At 41.3% G+C, this 18,004-nt stretch overlaps 1 protein-coding gene across 1 annotated transcript in view; it reads right to left on the bottom strand.

The window, feature by feature from the left end:
- The window catches only part of LOC141573434 (uncharacterized), a 147,830-nt gene that overhangs the window by 72,079 nt on the left and 57,747 nt on the right, over positions 1-18,004 (bottom strand). The window contains exon 22 of the mRNA XM_074341570.1: positions 14,187-14,310. The gene's annotated coding sequence lies outside the window, so the exon portion shown is untranslated. The remainder of the gene's footprint in view (positions 1-14,186; positions 14,311-18,004) is intronic.

Genomic DNA, 18,004 nt, shown 5'->3' with positions numbered 1-18,004 from the left:
AGTATTCAATTCGGTTTTTAAGTAACTACTAAACAGCTTAGAAAGTATAAAATATTTAAGTGTGATAAGTTTGTTTACATATTTATTTACTTTCAGCCTCCTGCTAAAAGAGAAATTAAACAATTTTTTTAAACACAGCTTAACAACCATAACAACAAAAAGACAAAAGTGAGAGTGAAGACAAAATGGAGATTGAATAATTAAATGAAACCAGGGGAAGGTAAAGTCATAAAAATGAATGCCATGAAGTTAGGGTAAGTGTTAAAGGCCGACTAGAAATTCAGCTTAAGATTCTTGGCAGCTAAAGCAAAAAGGAAAAGATGATGTGATGGGTGGTAGAGCTCAGTGGTAGAGCGTGTGCTTAGCGTGCACGGGGTCCTGGGTTCAAGTGCCAGGGCCTCCACGAACAGATAAATACACCTAATTACCTACCCCCTAAAGAGCCCCAAAGAAAAGAAAAAGAGAAATTTGTTTCCTAAAAAAAACTGATATTAAATTTAGATTAAATACTTGAAAAAAAAAAGTAAAATAGAAAAGATGAGTGACACAAGCGATAATGCCAGTGAGATCAATCTGCAGTGGCTGCTGGCACGTCCCCATGTCCCACGTGGGAAAATCTGAAACATCCTTCTCACCACTCAGAGTCATCCTCAGCCCACACCACCCATCCCCCTGTTAAATGCAGGAGCACGGGTAGGGCCCGGCCTTTGCTCTCTCTGTGTCATCACAGTGAGACAGGATGGAAGGGGGCAGAGCACAGCCATTCAAGGAAGGCCACAACAATTAACATCAAAATGGTGAAGGATTCAATCCCCAATAGGCCTTGAGGCTCAAGATGAAGAGATATAACTTCTAGCAGAGCTTGAGCTTCATTATACACCCATTGTAATAGTAACATGGTGAATAACATGCCCCAAGGCACCATGGCCATACCAAGGCTAGCCACAAAAGGTCACAGGGTGGGAAATGGCCAACTCCCTGTGAATCCCAGCCCCTTGCCCTTAGGCTGCTCAGTCTACTTATTAGCATATGAAACAACCAAGCCCAAGAAAACGAGCAACACAGCGCCACCTCGCGGTCACCACTCTCTCTCCCTCTTCCGAGAAGGCCCACACTCTGTCTGTGGAGTGTATACCTACTTTTAATCTGAGCACCCGAACCCCACAACTCGTGGCCTTTCTCTTGCCTTTCAATGTGTCTCTGTGAATAAATCTACCATTACTCAACAGTGGCTTGCTCTTGAAATCTTTCCTGCATGAAGCCAAGGACCCACGTCAGGTGGGGCACATTCCAGGGGCTCAACCAAAGCCTGGGACACAGCCCTTCTCATGCCCCACATCTGTTTTCTTGTATCAACAGGACTGGGATATGAAGGGTGTTCTGAGGCCCCAGCTAAGGGAAAGAAGCAGCCCCCAGGGCTCAAAATGGCGGGCAGACCCTCCCCCAGCAGGTGCCCTGAGGTCGGCCCTGTTCTCTGTGGTTCCCTGTTGTGCTGACACCCTAGCCAGACAGCGTTCTCCTAGGCCTGTCCCCACAAAACCCTTCTCTCCAAAATACAAGCACATCATGTCACAGTCCTCTTATTCAACCAGGAAGTTTTCAGCGCACTTTTTCCTTCCCTAGTAAAGAATCTATCTGTCCTCCCTCCCATCCCATCATTTCTTTCTTTGTGAGAACTCTGTACTCCTCACATACCATCCTGAACGCAGCTGCCTTACTAGCTGGGACCGAGATGCTTCAGTCTCACACAGCCTGCATCCTTTCACTTTCCCCTTGTTACCGTAAAAAAGCCTTTCCTGAGTCACCCACAAATCTGATTCTAAACTTCAAAAAGTGCTGAGGTTGCAGTCACTGTGTGCATACCTCCCAGGTTTTGGCTAGTTTTCCTTCGCAAGATCTTCTCTAAGGAGCTGCATCAAGAAGTTTAAAGAGGCTATTCTTACATCTGAGCTGAGGAGCCTGCATAAAATTTAAATGGCTTTGAAGAGAGAGTTAACCAGGGACAGAGAGGCTGCAAGTCTTAGTCAACAGTGTCATGAGGCAAAATGTTCTTCAAAGGCTCAGAGTGGCTTCTGAACATGGAGTCGGCAGGGAGGAGATGCCAGGCAGTGAGTGGGGTGAGTGACACTGGGTACGCTTCCCCAGCTGGGGAAGAATTGGATTTTGTTCTAGTTTTCCAAACAATTTCTGACTACCTTTTTCTCTTATTGTCACATACCATTTCCTACGAATTAAGAAAAATCAATGTCAGTCATTTGCACCACTTGGTAGAAGCTACACGATGCCATTCACAGGGCTGGGATATAACAGCCACACCAGTCTAGGTTGAAAGACCAGTGGGGGTATTTCCAAAGTAATCACGGGCATGCAACAAACTCCCCAGCTTCAATTACCTCATCTCAAATGTGAGGCCAATAAAACTACCAAGCAAAGTGCGTTATGATAATGGCCAAAATCTGTTTACTAGGTAAGTGCCCGTAAGAGCTGCCGCTGAATGGGGAATGAGTATGATCAACGAGGCCAAGTCAACCTGGTCACACGCGCCCTGCCTTCCTGCGTTGGTGCAGGACCGGAGTTTGTTTAGCTGAGATGAACGCCCCCAGAGCAGCCCCGAAGGGAAAGCTCCCAGCTCTGCACGGCGAGGCGTGTTCCTTTCCTTCTCAGAGCTGATCACAGTTTGCAGTCGTCTGTTTTTACATTTATCCCCTTAGTACCTGCCTCCCCTCCGGAGTTTTGCTTAAGCAGCACAGGTCCAGGTTTGTGTTGCTGCCTACTGGATATTCTGGGCTGGGAGACAGGCGACCCCACGTTTGGCTCTGGGGCTGAACGGAGAGGGCAGAAGGCCCAGGGGCCAATGCTGAACCGAGGCCCCAGCACCCAAAATTATGGTCTGACTTTGGGCAAATTACACAGTCTTCTTTACCCTGAGATTCCTCATCTGTCCATGAAAATAACTGCCCATGGCATATAGAGTTTCCAGGATTAAAGGAAATCACCAAATTCACAACCTATTCAAGGGGCTACCAGTGCATCCTCAACAGGCACATGCTACCTTTACGGCTGTGACACACGCTAAGCGGGGCGGACAGACACAGTGAACACTGCTAAGTGCCTGTTTGTTAAGTGTTTCATGAGTGTTATAATACTGTTTACAACTTACAACAAACCCAGGAAGAAACGAATATTATAATGCACATTTAACAGATTCACCAACAGGTTAAGGGAGGTTACACTCTAGTCCAAGGCCCTTTGGTGAGGAAATGGCGATTTAAACCTGTATCTGAGCCCAGGCCTGGGCTACATCTCTCTCCATTCCACCTGCCCAATACACAAGTTTGCACAGGCCAGCTCTTAAATGCAATGTGTGCCACCGTTTGTCAATGTTTGTTAGTTACCATAAACTGCTCTCAGAAACCGCTACAGAAAAGACAGGTGGACCCACATCCCTGCCAACAAAGTAGAAGAATTCTGCCTTGCCTTCTCCTGTAATGTGCAGAAATCCTTCCCTACACCACCAAATTCAAATGTATGCTTCATCCGTGTTTATGTTTGCACACGAAATATTAAAGTAGAAGGTACCTGCAGTAATTCTATCTCGGTTCCTTTCCAATTTTCCAGATTATCCAAAATCAGTCTGTGAATGAAAATACTACAATATGAATGAAAATACTGCAACCATGTCAGTAAACAAATAATGCTGAAACCAAGTCATCAGTGGCTTCCGCCATCACCCAGCGAGGACAGGCCTGAAGACCAGCCTCTACAGCCACTCACAACAGTGCCCTCTGAACAGAATGAGAATAAGACAAGACAGGATACTTGCCCTAGATAGCTAGGTGCTTGTCTAAAGAATGAAACCAGTGAGCCCAAATGATACATAGAAAATCACTAAACTCTTTAACTTGACATACCTGGCTTTCTTTAGATAACAAACAATGTTTTATTGTTCCAACTACCTGGTCTTTGTTGTAGAGCTCCTATATATCCTAGCTCCTCACCAACCTCTTCGGAGAAGTCCCTCAGAGAGATCTGAGAGGCTGTCATCCCGGCTCGAGTCCTCCCGCCAAATAAACATAACTCTTAACTTTTAGGCTGCACATGTATTTCAGTCAACAGTTTTGGACACCATGAAGGGACCCAGAGCAGACTTTCTCCACCTGAACTCTCCGAGTATCAGGAGCCTTTGTACCAGCAGTGGCCCTTTGTGCCCATCCACCTCCTCGGGGAGTCCAGATGAATTTGGGTAAGTCTATCTTGTTTCTCGGATCTCCCATATTGGGTGATAATCCTGAGTTTTATTTGGTGGTGTATCCAGGTACCTGGCTCTCCAGTTGAAAGATACTGGGGGGGAATATCCCACCCAGTGGAGACATACTGGGTGGGGCCTTGTTGAAAGATAACGGGAAACACCCATCTTTAGTAGACGTCCAAGGTGGGGCTGGTTGAAAGATACCAGGAAAATTCCCAGTGGAGATATCCAGAGTGGGTCCATGTTGAAAGACACTGGGGTCAGGACTGAGTGGTTAGGTAAGAGGCTGGTCTAATGTCTTCCTCAATTTGGTTACCTCCATTGAATTTTTCAGAATAAAAGTAAAACTCTTATGAGGAACCTTTCAACTCCAAAAATGGGACCCCCTTCCTGGCTGGTAACAGTTTTCTCAGATGACTGAGAAACTTGCAGGAGTGGTATAGGCAAAGACTTCATGCCATAGAGTTGTCCCTGTGGGAAAACCTACTAGCAATTTTATTCTGACAACCCTACCTTAGAATGGGGAATAGAACTTTCAAAAAAAAAAAAATAAAAAAAGAACGAAAGGAAGAAAGAAAAGGAAAAAAAGATAAAGAAATGACAGATTGCCAGCCTCCAGCTAATACCCCAGCCAGTTTTATATACATACAAAACTTACAATTTTAATTGGGAATTAAAAAAAAATCTCCCTCTTAAAATAACTAACCAGGCCTGATAAAAACATTTTTTGGAATTCTGGACTTATAAAAACCAAAACCCTTTTAGGGGGAACTTGGATTTCTCTTCCTGTGTCCTTGAAATATAAACGTTTTATCTTTCGCTGGGTGTTTTATGTGTGTGTATGTATGTATATATTTGTTTCCTTTTTGTTTTTAATGGAAAATTTGGACTCTGCCATGCAAAAGGTACAAGTATTGTGTACATATGGTGGCCACACAAATAAATTGGGATTCTCAACAATCCTTTGTACCAATTTTCAGGCATTTTGCCATCTTAACCTTTGTTGCATCAGTCTGGACCATGAACTGCTTTACCTTTTGGAGAGTAAAATTTTGAATTTTATTTAGGCAGCACCCCTACTCTCATTTGGAAAAGCCTCTTCATTTTAGTCGTTTAAAATCACTATATATATATAAATTGATGGCCATATGATGGATCCCTTAATTTGGAAAAACTTTTAAATTGGTGAAAGTTGAAAGAGCTCTCGTTATAAACAGCCGTTTTATTGGTACCTATTAGTATCAAGTTTAAAGGTAGAAAATATATCTAATGGTTAATCTAAGAACTTATTTTACAAAAACTGGTTTAAAAAGCTACATTTATGTTTTTCCTTTCCCATTAATGGTTTTAGAGATGTTAATAAAATCTTAGAATAATTAATGTTAATTAGGTTGAGTAACTGGAAAAAAGAATGTAAAAATTTCGAAAGAATTTTTTCTTAACAGAAAAAAAAAAAAAGATAAGGGGATTATCCAAAATGGGTAAATTTTTTTGATGGTTATTTTGAATGTGATAAATAAAATGGACATTTTTGGATTTAGAGACAAGGTTTTGATACTACACTACGTAAAGTTAAAAAAAAATGGCCAAAGAAAATCACTTACTGCCCCCCAAAATTAAAGTTCAAAGAAGTCCGTTTTATTTGCCCCAGTTTAAAATGTATGTATTTATAGGGATAGATACATATAATATATGTAGACTGTGATATTTGATCAATGAATGGGGTAACAGACCAATTAATCAAATTAAAAGTTGAGAAGGGCCTAAGTTCTTTGGCTCAAACTTGGTGATCCCAGAGACTTTTCTATAAATTTAGATACAGTAAAAAAAAAAAAAAAGAAAAGAAAAGAAAAGAAGAAAAAGGCTTCTGGCATTCATTCTAGAAATAAAAATTATTGATTAAACCTAATAAATATTAAAATTAAAGGTATAAGTGTTAATAAAATTGAGATAAAAATTTGTAAAATTGGTATGTTTAAATGGGCTTTATATAAACTTTTTGCTTAATTATGTTGTGGGAAAGATTTGTTTCAATGGAAAAACGCTTCCCCTTCTTGGTATTACAAGGCTGGGCACATTTCTGTCCCTCAGAAAATATTAATTGAACAAAATAAAGGAAACCAATAGAGTTACATGAGCCGTCCAATATAATGTAAAACTAAAAACTAATATTCAGTTGCTAATAGAAAAATATAATAAGAGGTTTACCCTGGGTTTAACTTATAACTCAAGGAAAAGAGACCTTACTAAATGCCTTATGCAAGCTTTGGAAGACAAGATAAATTGAACCTTAAAGTTTTAAAACATGGAATTCTTTGTTTACAGCTCTTCTCACTGATCCAAAAAAGCCAAATAAGGAGATACAATTGGGCCTGCGTGACAGAGCAGTTCTCTGGGGAACTGGAAGTGTCTGTCATTGTCTTGCAGATCAGAAATGTATATACAGCAAACAGTGACCTAGGACTGAGCCTAATTAGCTCAATGAGAGAAAACTTAAGGCCAAAGAAATTTTTGGCATTTTAGAACCCAGAACTCTGATGGGTCCGTCAGACTTTGTCAAGAAATCTTAAATGTCTTTTTCATAAATAGTAAGCCTTAGTGATTTGAGCAAGCAAATTAAGTTTACTCCAACTATTGTTATACCTATCTTATAAGTAAGTTTTAAAGTGAAGCTATGAGATCTCTAGCTTTGGTCTGTTTATAAGCCTGAGTACACATTATAGATGTGAGATGTTTCTACAGCTAAAAAAAAAAAAAAAAAAAAAAAACAAAGTCAAAGAGCACTGCTTAATTGACGTAAAAAGTAATAGTTTACAAATTAAGTATTTTTAAAATAAAAACTGACTAAGTTGACCTTCAGGTTCACGTGAACTGGAAAATATTCAATATTAAGATAACACTTGGTATTGTTTAGTTTAAGTATGTTCTAATTAATATAGACATCTTTAAAGTCATCAATATTAAGTATAATACTTTTACTGTACCTAGGATTAATGAAAGTCAAATAAGATCCTGTTATATATGTTACAGATTTGTCAAAAAAAATAATAGTAATGTGGTGTGATAAAATTTGAAGTAAATTAAATGCAAATCAGATGAGAGTTTTGGGTAAATTTTTTAAAATATATATTTAAAATATATGCTTATTATAATCTCTAAATGTTTGGTATCTAAATTCTAGAGTTGTGCTAAATTAAGTTAAATGATAGGATTTTATTTAATAGCTAAACCATTTTCAGATAAAATAAGATTGAAATATGAATTACTTAACATATGACTTCCTCTTACAGAGAAACTAAAGGTGTTTAGAAATATTAATAAATGCTTGGTGCCACTCTGAAATAGTCTCTATTATTAAGGGAAAGATCTCAGTATCCTAGGAAGGAAAGATAAATGTGTAAAGGAAGATATAAGGAATGGAATTATATTTTGTTAATGAAAAATAGTGACTTTGTCCTGAATCTGGTTACTTGTGAATGGAAGAAAAAATAAGGGACACACTAATACGAGTATAGAAAGCTAGGGAAGGCTTGTGGAAGAGGAACACTGAGGAAAGAGTTTTGTACGTGGTCAGAATTGGCTAAGTTTAGAATCAATTTGGGCAAAGTAAATGAATCTTAGAAGTAAGCTGGTACAAGACTAGATTTGGTTTTCTCTCTGTTAAGGGGACAAAATTTTCTTAAAATATTAATCCACCTTCAGTAACAAATTGTAAAGCTTCTTATGCGACTTAAGTGATCTGTTGTGCCTTTACCTTTGAAATATTTTCTTGTTAATGAGTAAGTACTACTTTACAGTGATCTATACGTTTATCTGACCAAGTGTTTTGAAAACTTTTAACAAGCTCCCCAAATATCAATTTCTCATTGAAATTCTTTTGGTCTCCAGTTAACTATGGGATGCTACAAAGGGTCCCTGAAACATCTCAAAGAGAGATTTTAAAGTAGTAAGTTTCATTTGGCATGTTAACTAACATGGGAAGTATTGTCAAATGAATAATAAATCTTCCTAGGTTATATTGTATGAGAAAATATTATTAATATAGATATTCTAGAAATTATATGGACTCCCTAACATTCTGGTATATCTGAAATGTTACCAGTCATAATTCTGGTTATTGTGACCAGGTTTCTTTATAGATTACAGTGTAATGTTGTTTAACCATGCTGTTAATTCTGTTGTCATTTATAGGCAGGTAATTGTTTTCTTCTGATGATTTTGCAAAATACTCTCTCTTCAAGGAGATTTACTGATTTCTAATAAATTTCAAACTATAGCACTGAAATAAACTGGGTAAGAAATTTTAAAGGTCTAATGAAAACTCTGATTAAAAGAATTAGTTACGTGGGACTGAGTAAACTGATGAATATGGTTACAATTTTTGATTTTGTCTGAAATACTACTGGCTTTTAACCTGTTTACCAGACATAAAGAAACTCTTCTCCTTAAACTAGTTATGACTCACATCAATTTGATAAATTATACCTATGTAAGCAGACTTAGAACAGTTATCTTTTCTCTCTATCTGATCTCTCAAGAGACTAAAATCTTTAAGGTCCCCAGTGGCTCTATGAGATAAATTAGGAATATCGTCTCCTAACAGGTATAGGAACCTCAAGGTATTTTAAGGACTTCAAAAAGAAAAGAATTTACCTAAATCTGTTAGGCAGAAATCTATGACAAGCCCTTGACGGGGCTTTCCTGGCCTTAGCAAACTTTATTAACATTCTAGCTTAAAAGTCCTTATTAAAATTTCCAACACAGCCAATTTAAAAGAGCCTATATGATCAAATAATCAGACAACTTGTAAACAAATTCACCTTGATTTGACTATATTTGATAAAAATGAGGGAACTTTAGAGAGAAAAAGATTATATTTTAGTGGATATTAAATTCTCGTTTTGTTAATTGAGGTCTATATTTAGTAAGACACTTCCCAGATCATTCCTTGCTGTCATGTTACATTGCTGCAAAGTTTAATTGAATTATTAAAAGGACACTGTATGTTTCTTTCTGAAGCTTAGTAATATATCCTTGGGTAAAGATTCAATGCCCCATGACATGCGGCCAGGGGATTATACATACTGGAACAGGCATGACTTAAAAAACTGTCTCCAACTTGAATGGAAGGACTCTATCAGGTACTCTTAACTAGACCATACACAGCAAAGCTGAAGGAAACTGACTTTCAGATTCATTTCCAATGAGAATGAGCCCCTGCAGTGCACTGGCCTATAGAGCACTGCTCACCTTAAAACAAGGCCCAAATGGAGAAAAAGCTACCAGGCCAGGATGAGAAGACGACGACATATGAGGTAGACAGCTGACCCAAGACACCAGACCAGGCCTGTATACCAGTTACTTTGATAATTTCTCCTACCTTTGATTATGAACTACTCCAATTGTTAAGTTTATGGTAAATTACCTATGTCTAGTACTTCTGTGTTACCTTGGTGGGTTTCCCTACTCCAAGGCTCTAACTAGATAGCCCTCAGAAACGTTATTCTAAAAAGGAAATTATAGTTCTGTTTAGGCCACTGTTGATCTTACAAGGTGGGAGACCTCACCTGGCCAATTAATACCTGCTCGAAGCCTGACCATAAATACGAACTTTCTCGTAAGATCACTTAAACTCAGTCAGAAACACAAGAAAAATTTTAACCCAAAAATACAACTTCTTGACTATTAAATTCTTAATCGTGACTTTATTAACGTAACTAGCTCTATTACTTATATCCTGTCTATTTTATAAGATTGTTTTCTCTTACATTTCCCAAAGTGTAGCTAGGCCTACAACAAGATTGATGATGGCAAATCATATGGAAGAAATACATAAAATTTATAACCCTGCATAAAATAATTATAACAGTGTGATACTAGGTATGGGAATGAGCAACGAAGGGTAAACATTTCCTGGATCAAAACAGACTAGTAAGACAGGCCATCCAGAGAACTTTTAGTATCAACAGGGCCTGATAAAAACACCTAACACCTTGAATGGCAGGTCAGAAGTTTCTTCAAACTGAACTAGGAATGAGACTTCATAGCACCCTGGGACAAAATTGGTCATGAAATGTCTCTCAAAATATTGGTCGAATTTAGGACCAAGGGGGAGCACTGTGAATGAAAATACTACAATGTGAATGAAAATACGGCAACCATGTCAGTAAACAAAGAATGCTGAAACCAAGTCATCAGCAGCTGCCACCATCTCCCAGGGAGGACAGGCCTGTGCATCCAGCACCCTGCTCAGAGGCTCTTCCTCCCCTGCTCAGCCTAGGCAGCCACTCAGAATGGTGCCCTCTGAGGGGACTCAGAATAAGAAAGGACAGAATACTGGCCCTAGATAACTAGGTGCTTGTAAAAATAATGAATTCAATGAGCCAAAATGTTTACTTCCTCCCATACAAAGAAAATCACTAAATTCTTGAACTTGAGATGCCTGGATTTCTTTAGATAACAAGCAATCTTTTATTCTTCCAACTCCCTGGTCTTTGTTGTAAAGTTCCTATATAATCCTAGCTCCTCCCCTACTTCTTGGGAGCAGTCCCTCAGACACATTTGAACGCTGTCATCCCGCCTCGAGTCCTCCCGCCAAATAAAGCATAACTCTAAACTTTCAGGTTACACATTTCTTTCAGTCGACAAGTCCCAGAATAGACACAACTCATCAATTCTGTAATGGAACACACTGGATCAGGAACCAAAAGCATGTTCTAGTCCAGAAAAACTACGGGACCCTGTTTCTTCCTGTCATTATACAATCCGACCAGAACTCATTAATTTGCTGTCTGCTCATCTGGCAACCAAACTCAGAGAAGAGTCAACTCAGCAGAGTGCCGTGCTGGGGAGAACACCCCGCAGCAGCATGGCGAGCTGCCTGCCCTCCCGCACGCTCTGCTGACGCCTAGTGTCCTCCGTGGAGACCAGGCCAACAGAGCTATTCCCAACAGCTGCAAAGTCCCACACATTAAATAAAAGCGTTTTATTTTATACGATTAGTTACGTATATAACCATCTCTGAAGACAGCTTTGCAAGAAGCCCAAATCTTCAACATTAATCTGCAAAGGCAAATGCTGCCCCCAAGGGAAAACAAGTCTTAAAACCATGCTAAGGCCTCCAAAGTCCTCTCCAGGACCATCAATCTAACTGCCTGCAGGCCTGCAGCTGCAGGCGGCTACATGTCTGTTTTTAAAACAACCCCTTCCTGCCGTCAGGTGCTACAATGTCCCTCTACGCCCTCCCATCTGAGGGTAAGAGCAGCCAATGCAGAACCTTGCAGGGAAGCACTGACAAGACTGGACACAGAGGATCAGAGCTAAACTAAGCCTTCTGATGACACGAGCTTGTCACTGTGTCATTTTACAGATGAAGATATATAGAGAGAGGTGGGGTGATCTTTCTCAAAGTCACACAGCTAATAAGTGGCAAAGTCTGTAACCCAGCTACACCCTCCGGTGTGACGCCCCCGCTGGGACGCCCACAGGGTTCTCTCGTGCCTGCCTGACAAGTCCTTTACTGTCACTCATAGCCCACCACAGTGTCTGACACTAACCTGCTTTTCAGCCTCTTCTCCCTCTAGTTTCTCAGAAACAAGGCTGCTCGGGACACTGTGTGACTTCCAGCTCCCCAAACCCTCCGTGCTCAGGGTGGTCTTGCCTGTGCATCCAGCACCATGCTCAGAGGCTCTTCCTCCCCTGCAGGAGGACGTTTCCACTCTCCGCAGGGACAACCCCTCAGGGAAGCCCTCTTTTCGCCCTCAGCATGGCAGGTGTCCCAGGCCACATCCCGAGCTGCCCCATTAGGACTGCGGGTGCCCAGGTTTGCTAGTCAGAGCAGCAGCCTCAGAGCCAGGGTTTATGCCCGGGTCACCCTGCAAACCTACTGCCCGCCACACAGCCCCCAGCCAGCAGGTCACCTGGAAGTCGCAGCAAGTGCCCCACCCAATCCCGAAGTCTCTTCATTTGCCAGCACCGCTGATGAATGTTCTCCAACCTTTGGTCAGTTTTGCACAAAACAGCAGCTTCCACTGTGAAGCAGGGGGTTTTCTCTTCTGCTCCCCATCCTTACTGGAAACGTCAAGGGAAACCAAAAGGCCTTTTCTCAACACTTTTCTGATGACACCCTCCCACCCACAATATTCACATGCTCAAGAGCTTTGGGTCCACGCGGTTTTGTTTCCCATACGCTAAGTGGCTCAAAACACTGCGGGATTCTTTTTCTTTTGAGAGTATTAGTGTGTACTGAGTTTATCGGCTTTAATCACTTTTTGTGTCTCTTTTCAGTGTCCCTAGCAGTTGCCACTTCTTACTCCCTTCAGCAGCCTCCCTCCCAACATCTAGTCTAGGAAATGAGCTGTGATGAGGGGCCCGGGGGCAGTCTCAGAAGATGGAACTAAGGCACAGAGAGGCGACATAATTTGCCTGAGAAGATCAGCTTCAAGCACCAACACTGTGTGTCACGTCCCTCTGTTTAACTCTTATGCTAAACTAGTTAACTTTTTACAGATTATGGTTGTAAACAGATGAGGTATCAAAATACATACAAGGACACACATCAACTCTATGATGTTCATTAACTCCACTATTTTCTTTCTATTTATTTTATTTCTGTTAAAAAAAAATAGGAACCTCTGCAGTCAATATAGCAAAATGTTAATGGGTTTTAAATCCAGAATGTAGAGGCTTAAGTGTATCATTAATCATAATTATTTGTATGCTCACAAAATGATTTGACAGTCTCTCTCCCCTCCCGCTACTCACTACTGGCTCTCACCTGAGCTCCCAGACCACACATCGAACAGCCTTTCACTTTACACACAGCTGAACTCATCAGTTTTCCCCCAGAGCTACCTCTGCAGCTTTCCCTCCTCAGAGCACAGCTGGACCATCACTTACCTCATTAATCCACCCAGAAACCTGGGCCTAACTCCATCCTAACTTCACAGACATCATTCATCCTTTCCTTTTTACCATCTAAACATGCATAAAGTCTGTTCGTTTTTTCCCAGTGACTATCCCACTGACTGTCCCACCGTTCAGGTGGAAGCCACCAACACTGCACACCTGGACTCACGAGTCTCCCAAGTGGCCCCACAGCCGCTCTCCCATACTAGACACAAAAGAGATATTGTCACTCCTGTGCTTTTATGACTCTTTTCAAACCTACTGTTCTTAGAAGAAACTCCAAGTTTTTCACCTGGTGAAGGTGTTTGCCATGAAACTTTGAGCTCAGGAACGACAGGACCCCCCTCCTTCTTGGCCCTCCCCTTTCCCCAAGGCCCAGCCCTCTCCCCATCAGCCCCACCCTCTGGCACAGCGCTGGCTCAGGAGGACCTGCTGAGCTACACCAGCCTGTATTCTAACCCTGGTCTTGAGTTCTTAGCAAACTGCTTCACTTATCCATACAAATCCAAGGTAGATAAGAAAGATTTTAGATGTTGAGCTAGACTATTGATTTGGGGATTTTGCACTAGCAACCTGCAAGTACATGTTCTAATGATTCTGTCTTCTTAAAACCACACCCAGGTTTTAGTAGTTTTTGTGGAATATCTTCGGAGTAAAAGGGACTGTACTTTAACAGACTATATGTTTTATAACATGAAAAACACGGACAGGGTCACAAATGGTATCGCCTCACAAGTGACAGAAGACAGGAGAGAGGCACAAAGCAACAGGTCTTAAAGATGAGCAAAGTTGTTTCGCCAACCCCCCAAAAATTCCTGAAAGAACCAATAATTCTGAATTTTGAAAGTAAAAGGCTATCATATATAGAAATAAAATAAATGATCCTCTTCATCAGTGTTTCAAGATCTGACTCCACATATTTTAGCAGGCCATACTGAATCCTAGCACAGAAAAATCAGATGGACTAGTGGTGAGTAAGTTCCAGGAAAACGGCAGAAATTCCTCCACTTGTGTAAAGACATAATCTCACCTGCCGAAGGTGAATTTAGAACGCATTCTGGAGAAATTTGGAAGCTTCCAGGGTCCGCTTCTGAATGGCAAGGACATGGAGAGCTTGGGAGCATGCTTCTAACTCAGTCACCGGCATTCTTACACTGCAGGGGGAAAAGGAGGCCCTCAGTCGAGAGCAGAGATATTCCTGTCGTGTCTCCCAGGCCGGGCCTCGGGGAATCAGTGCCCTGCAGCAGCCCGGCCCCAGGCGAGGACACGCAGCGTGGCCCACCCAAGCAGGAGGGGCACTGTGCTTGAGAAATCCCATCCCCGATGGGGGCAAGAGGGGCTGGTGGGGTTGAGTGAACCTATAAATGCCCACAGAAATATGCCTGCATTCATTCAAGTGATACAAGCAACAGTAGCAGGCTATTTAACAAAATTTCAATTTTCAGTGGCAATTTTGCCATTCCTTTCCACTTGTCCCCTGCACTCTGAGACAGGCTTAGGCTCTCTCACACCTGCAACTCTGAAGCAATAGTTGTGAAGTAATTTTACTTTGCTGCAAGTGTCCTCGCTCCCCGTGTCACTGTGTCTGTCCTCTCTTAACACAGTAGGATATCTTCCTGGATCTCTACCTGAGTTCCTTTCTCCTCCTCCTCAGATCCTGAGATAAAGGACAAGTGAAGACACATGACCAGAAAAGGCACTGTGGACTTGACCGAAATCCACAGTGAAGCCCTAGGTGAGTGCTGCCCACCCCTTACCTTCGATTCTCAAGGTTCTGCCCAGGGTGACATCCAGCCCAGAGAGGTGGCCCAATTAAAAGCTATGTGGCTTGGGCACGGGGACAGGTGCAGGAGCTGGTTCCGGGGCCAGGCCCCTCCCCACGTCTGCTCCCCTCTCCCCCGAAGCCCCGCTGCCAAGCACTCAGGCTCGGTGATCTGATGTCCTTCTCTTCTACTCTACTCCAAACCCTTTTCCTTTTCCTTTTTTCCCTAATTATCCCCAGCTGGAGTGATTTTACAATCGCAGTATCTAAAAAATTTCCTGCAACCGAAAATGAGGTCTCCAGATATCAATGCCCATATGCTGGCTCCTAAAGAGAGCTGCTGGCTAGGGGGACCCTCACCAACACTCACGGGGCATCAGACATGTTCCAGGGTCGGCCACCCCCAACAAGAGTTTGCTGTGTCCCCTATGCCCGCACAGCATCCCTGCTCTCAAATATATAGTTGGCCCACTTATCGGTTATTAAGAAGCAAAAATACAAAATTGCTCATGTTTCTTACTAAATTTATCTATGAAGTGGAAAAGGGAATTGTAATAGAAAAGAACAATTTTGACCCCATGTTAGGTCTGTTCCTTTGGCTTTAACCCTGTGCCCTGTTTTCTAGACTCAGACTTGCTATCTCTGCACCATTTGTAAAAGAAAGTTGCCTTTAGACTGAAATATCCAGGACAGCCTCTTCTCCTGGCCGTGATCTTGAAGGATGCTAACTTATCTGCACTTACGTAGAGATGGCAAGTTGCAAAATAGAGAATAACTTTGTTTTATTTTTGGAGGTTTTACAGGGGCAACATGATTTGATCCACATAGACAGCTGCAAGAACAGCGGATTCAAAGGACAAGCAATTCATACAACAAGAAGTTTCCAACAACCAACTGCAGCCCCGCCCCTTTTTAGTATAAAAGGAGACTCAATTCTGACTTGGGGAAGATGGTTCTCCAGGACATCAGTCTGCCATCTTCTGGGTCTGCCAGCTTTGCAAATAAAGTCACTATTCCTTGCTCCAACACCTCATCTCCCAGTTTATTGGCCTGTCATTTGGTGAGCAGAATGAGTTTGGACTCGGTAACAAAATGACTGCTTTGGAGGTAGTATGTCTCCACTCTTTCCTCGTTTCCAATATGTTACATGCACATTATTTATGATCTAGTGCAAATAATTCATCAAAGACAACCACAAAAAAACCTATACTCACCCAGCTATCAACACTGAAGTCAAAACCTGTCAATTTTATATGCTGTTTAAAAACACAACGGAAAAACCTAACATAGAGAGTCGATTCCACGGAAATAAAATTATTTCTACTCCTTCAAAACTTTTACTTTTCTTTTCTATTTTATTTTGTTTTGCTCATTGAAAAGAAAATAAATTCAAAACATTTTATTTCACGTATTTTTGTTATAGCTGCATACTTTAAATACTACAAAAAGACTTATATTGCAATAAAAAATTGTTCATATATTAGTATAAAGATATATACACAATCAATGGGGATAAGGAAAGGAATGGACATTTACTAAAAATCCACTGCAATCCAGTCTTTTAAAAGCATATCATGGAATATAAGCTCTATTATCCAGGGAGCCTCACCCACATTCTCACTACTGAGTCCCTTAGTAATCAACCACTAAGTCACCAGCATAGAACCATGTGATCAGTATTTTAGGAATAAATGAGGGAATTAGCTCATTCAATTCTAAAACAAAAACCCTAAATTAAATACTGAACTTATTTACAGATAAAGAAATTTGTCCCCAAAAACGTAAAGTTTCTTCCTCAAGGTCACAACGCTAATAACTGGTAAAGGTAAGATTTGAACTAATCTGCCTGATTCTAAAAACTAAGTTGGAAATCCCATTCGACTGGGGAGTGTCCAGCTGCACAGCCTATCACCCTATCTTTGTTCAGAGCTGGCCTTAGACAGCCTGAGACAGCACCCCATTTCTGTGGAACTCGAGGGCAATGATAACAATAAGGATTTTATATTCAGCAGTTTCTTATGTCTCATATATATAAAGTGTCAGCAGGTCAGCAGAAAATCTCTGGGAAACATGAGTGGGTCCAGACCCTTTTGCTGATTAGAAACTCAATCTATCAGGATAGAGTGACCTTCCCATGAGAGGCCACATGGACATAAACTAAAGGCAGCTGAACAATGGAAACTAGCAAGACCCCGGAACTCAAGCAAGGATCCCTGCCATCCCCCACTCAGTTGCCTCTTCATCCGCGTGGACATGAAGACAGAAGACCCGGGTTCTTGTCCAAGTTACACTATCATGGATTCTCACCCATAAAAAGGTACGACTCTATGCTGTCGTAAGTCCTTTTCAACTCAAATATGATGAAACCAATATCTCAGCAGAATATCTGTATCTCCACTTCCCCTCTTCTAATAGGAGACTATTTCTGTGGACACAAAGCAGAAATCCAATTGAAAAAACCATGCAAGAAGCCAGGCGAATTTCTGCTTAAGAGACTTTGCTCTCACGCTCAGTGAATGAAATCTCAGAAAAAGTGGTCCTTCTCCCTCAGCAAATGGGAGGTAGCCTGATTGTGTGTGTGTGTGTGTGTGTGTGTAAATCAAATATAATCATGTCTGGGACGTGTACAGATTATTTTTAATTTCACTGTAATTTCATGGGGATGAGCCAACATTTAAAGTAATTTGAATATAGTGTTCTGAGACAAACTCAGACTCTTTTGGTGGAGGAGGTGAAATGGGAGAGTAAAGGAGGAAAGAGGTAAATGAAGCAAAGAAGTAAGAATACTGCTAGGGAAAGGCAAGACGCTAATTTTGTTCCTCATTGCATCACATACAAATTAGGGACTGGCTTTCCCCCGATGTCTTATCGAGCACTGATTTGCAGAAGAAGAGGCGACAGCCCATTTCTCACTGAGATTGTGACTGTACGTGGCATCTTATAGACACAAATCATTTACCCTGAGCAAACACTCTAGCAGCAGGCTGTAATTCTCCTGTTTTGAGAGACAAGAAAACAGGAGTTCAAAGCGGGTAGATAACTTGACAAAAGTCAGAGGACCAGTAAACAAGAGAGGATGAATTCAA

The sequence above is a fragment of the Camelus bactrianus genome, chromosome 15, assembly GCF_048773025.1.
Source record: "Camelus bactrianus isolate YW-2024 breed Bactrian camel chromosome 15, ASM4877302v1, whole genome shotgun sequence".
In the NCBI taxonomy this organism is placed as follows: Eukaryota; Metazoa; Chordata; class Mammalia; order Artiodactyla; family Camelidae; genus Camelus; species Camelus bactrianus.
This window is presented reverse-complemented; position numbering and strand designations above follow the sequence as displayed.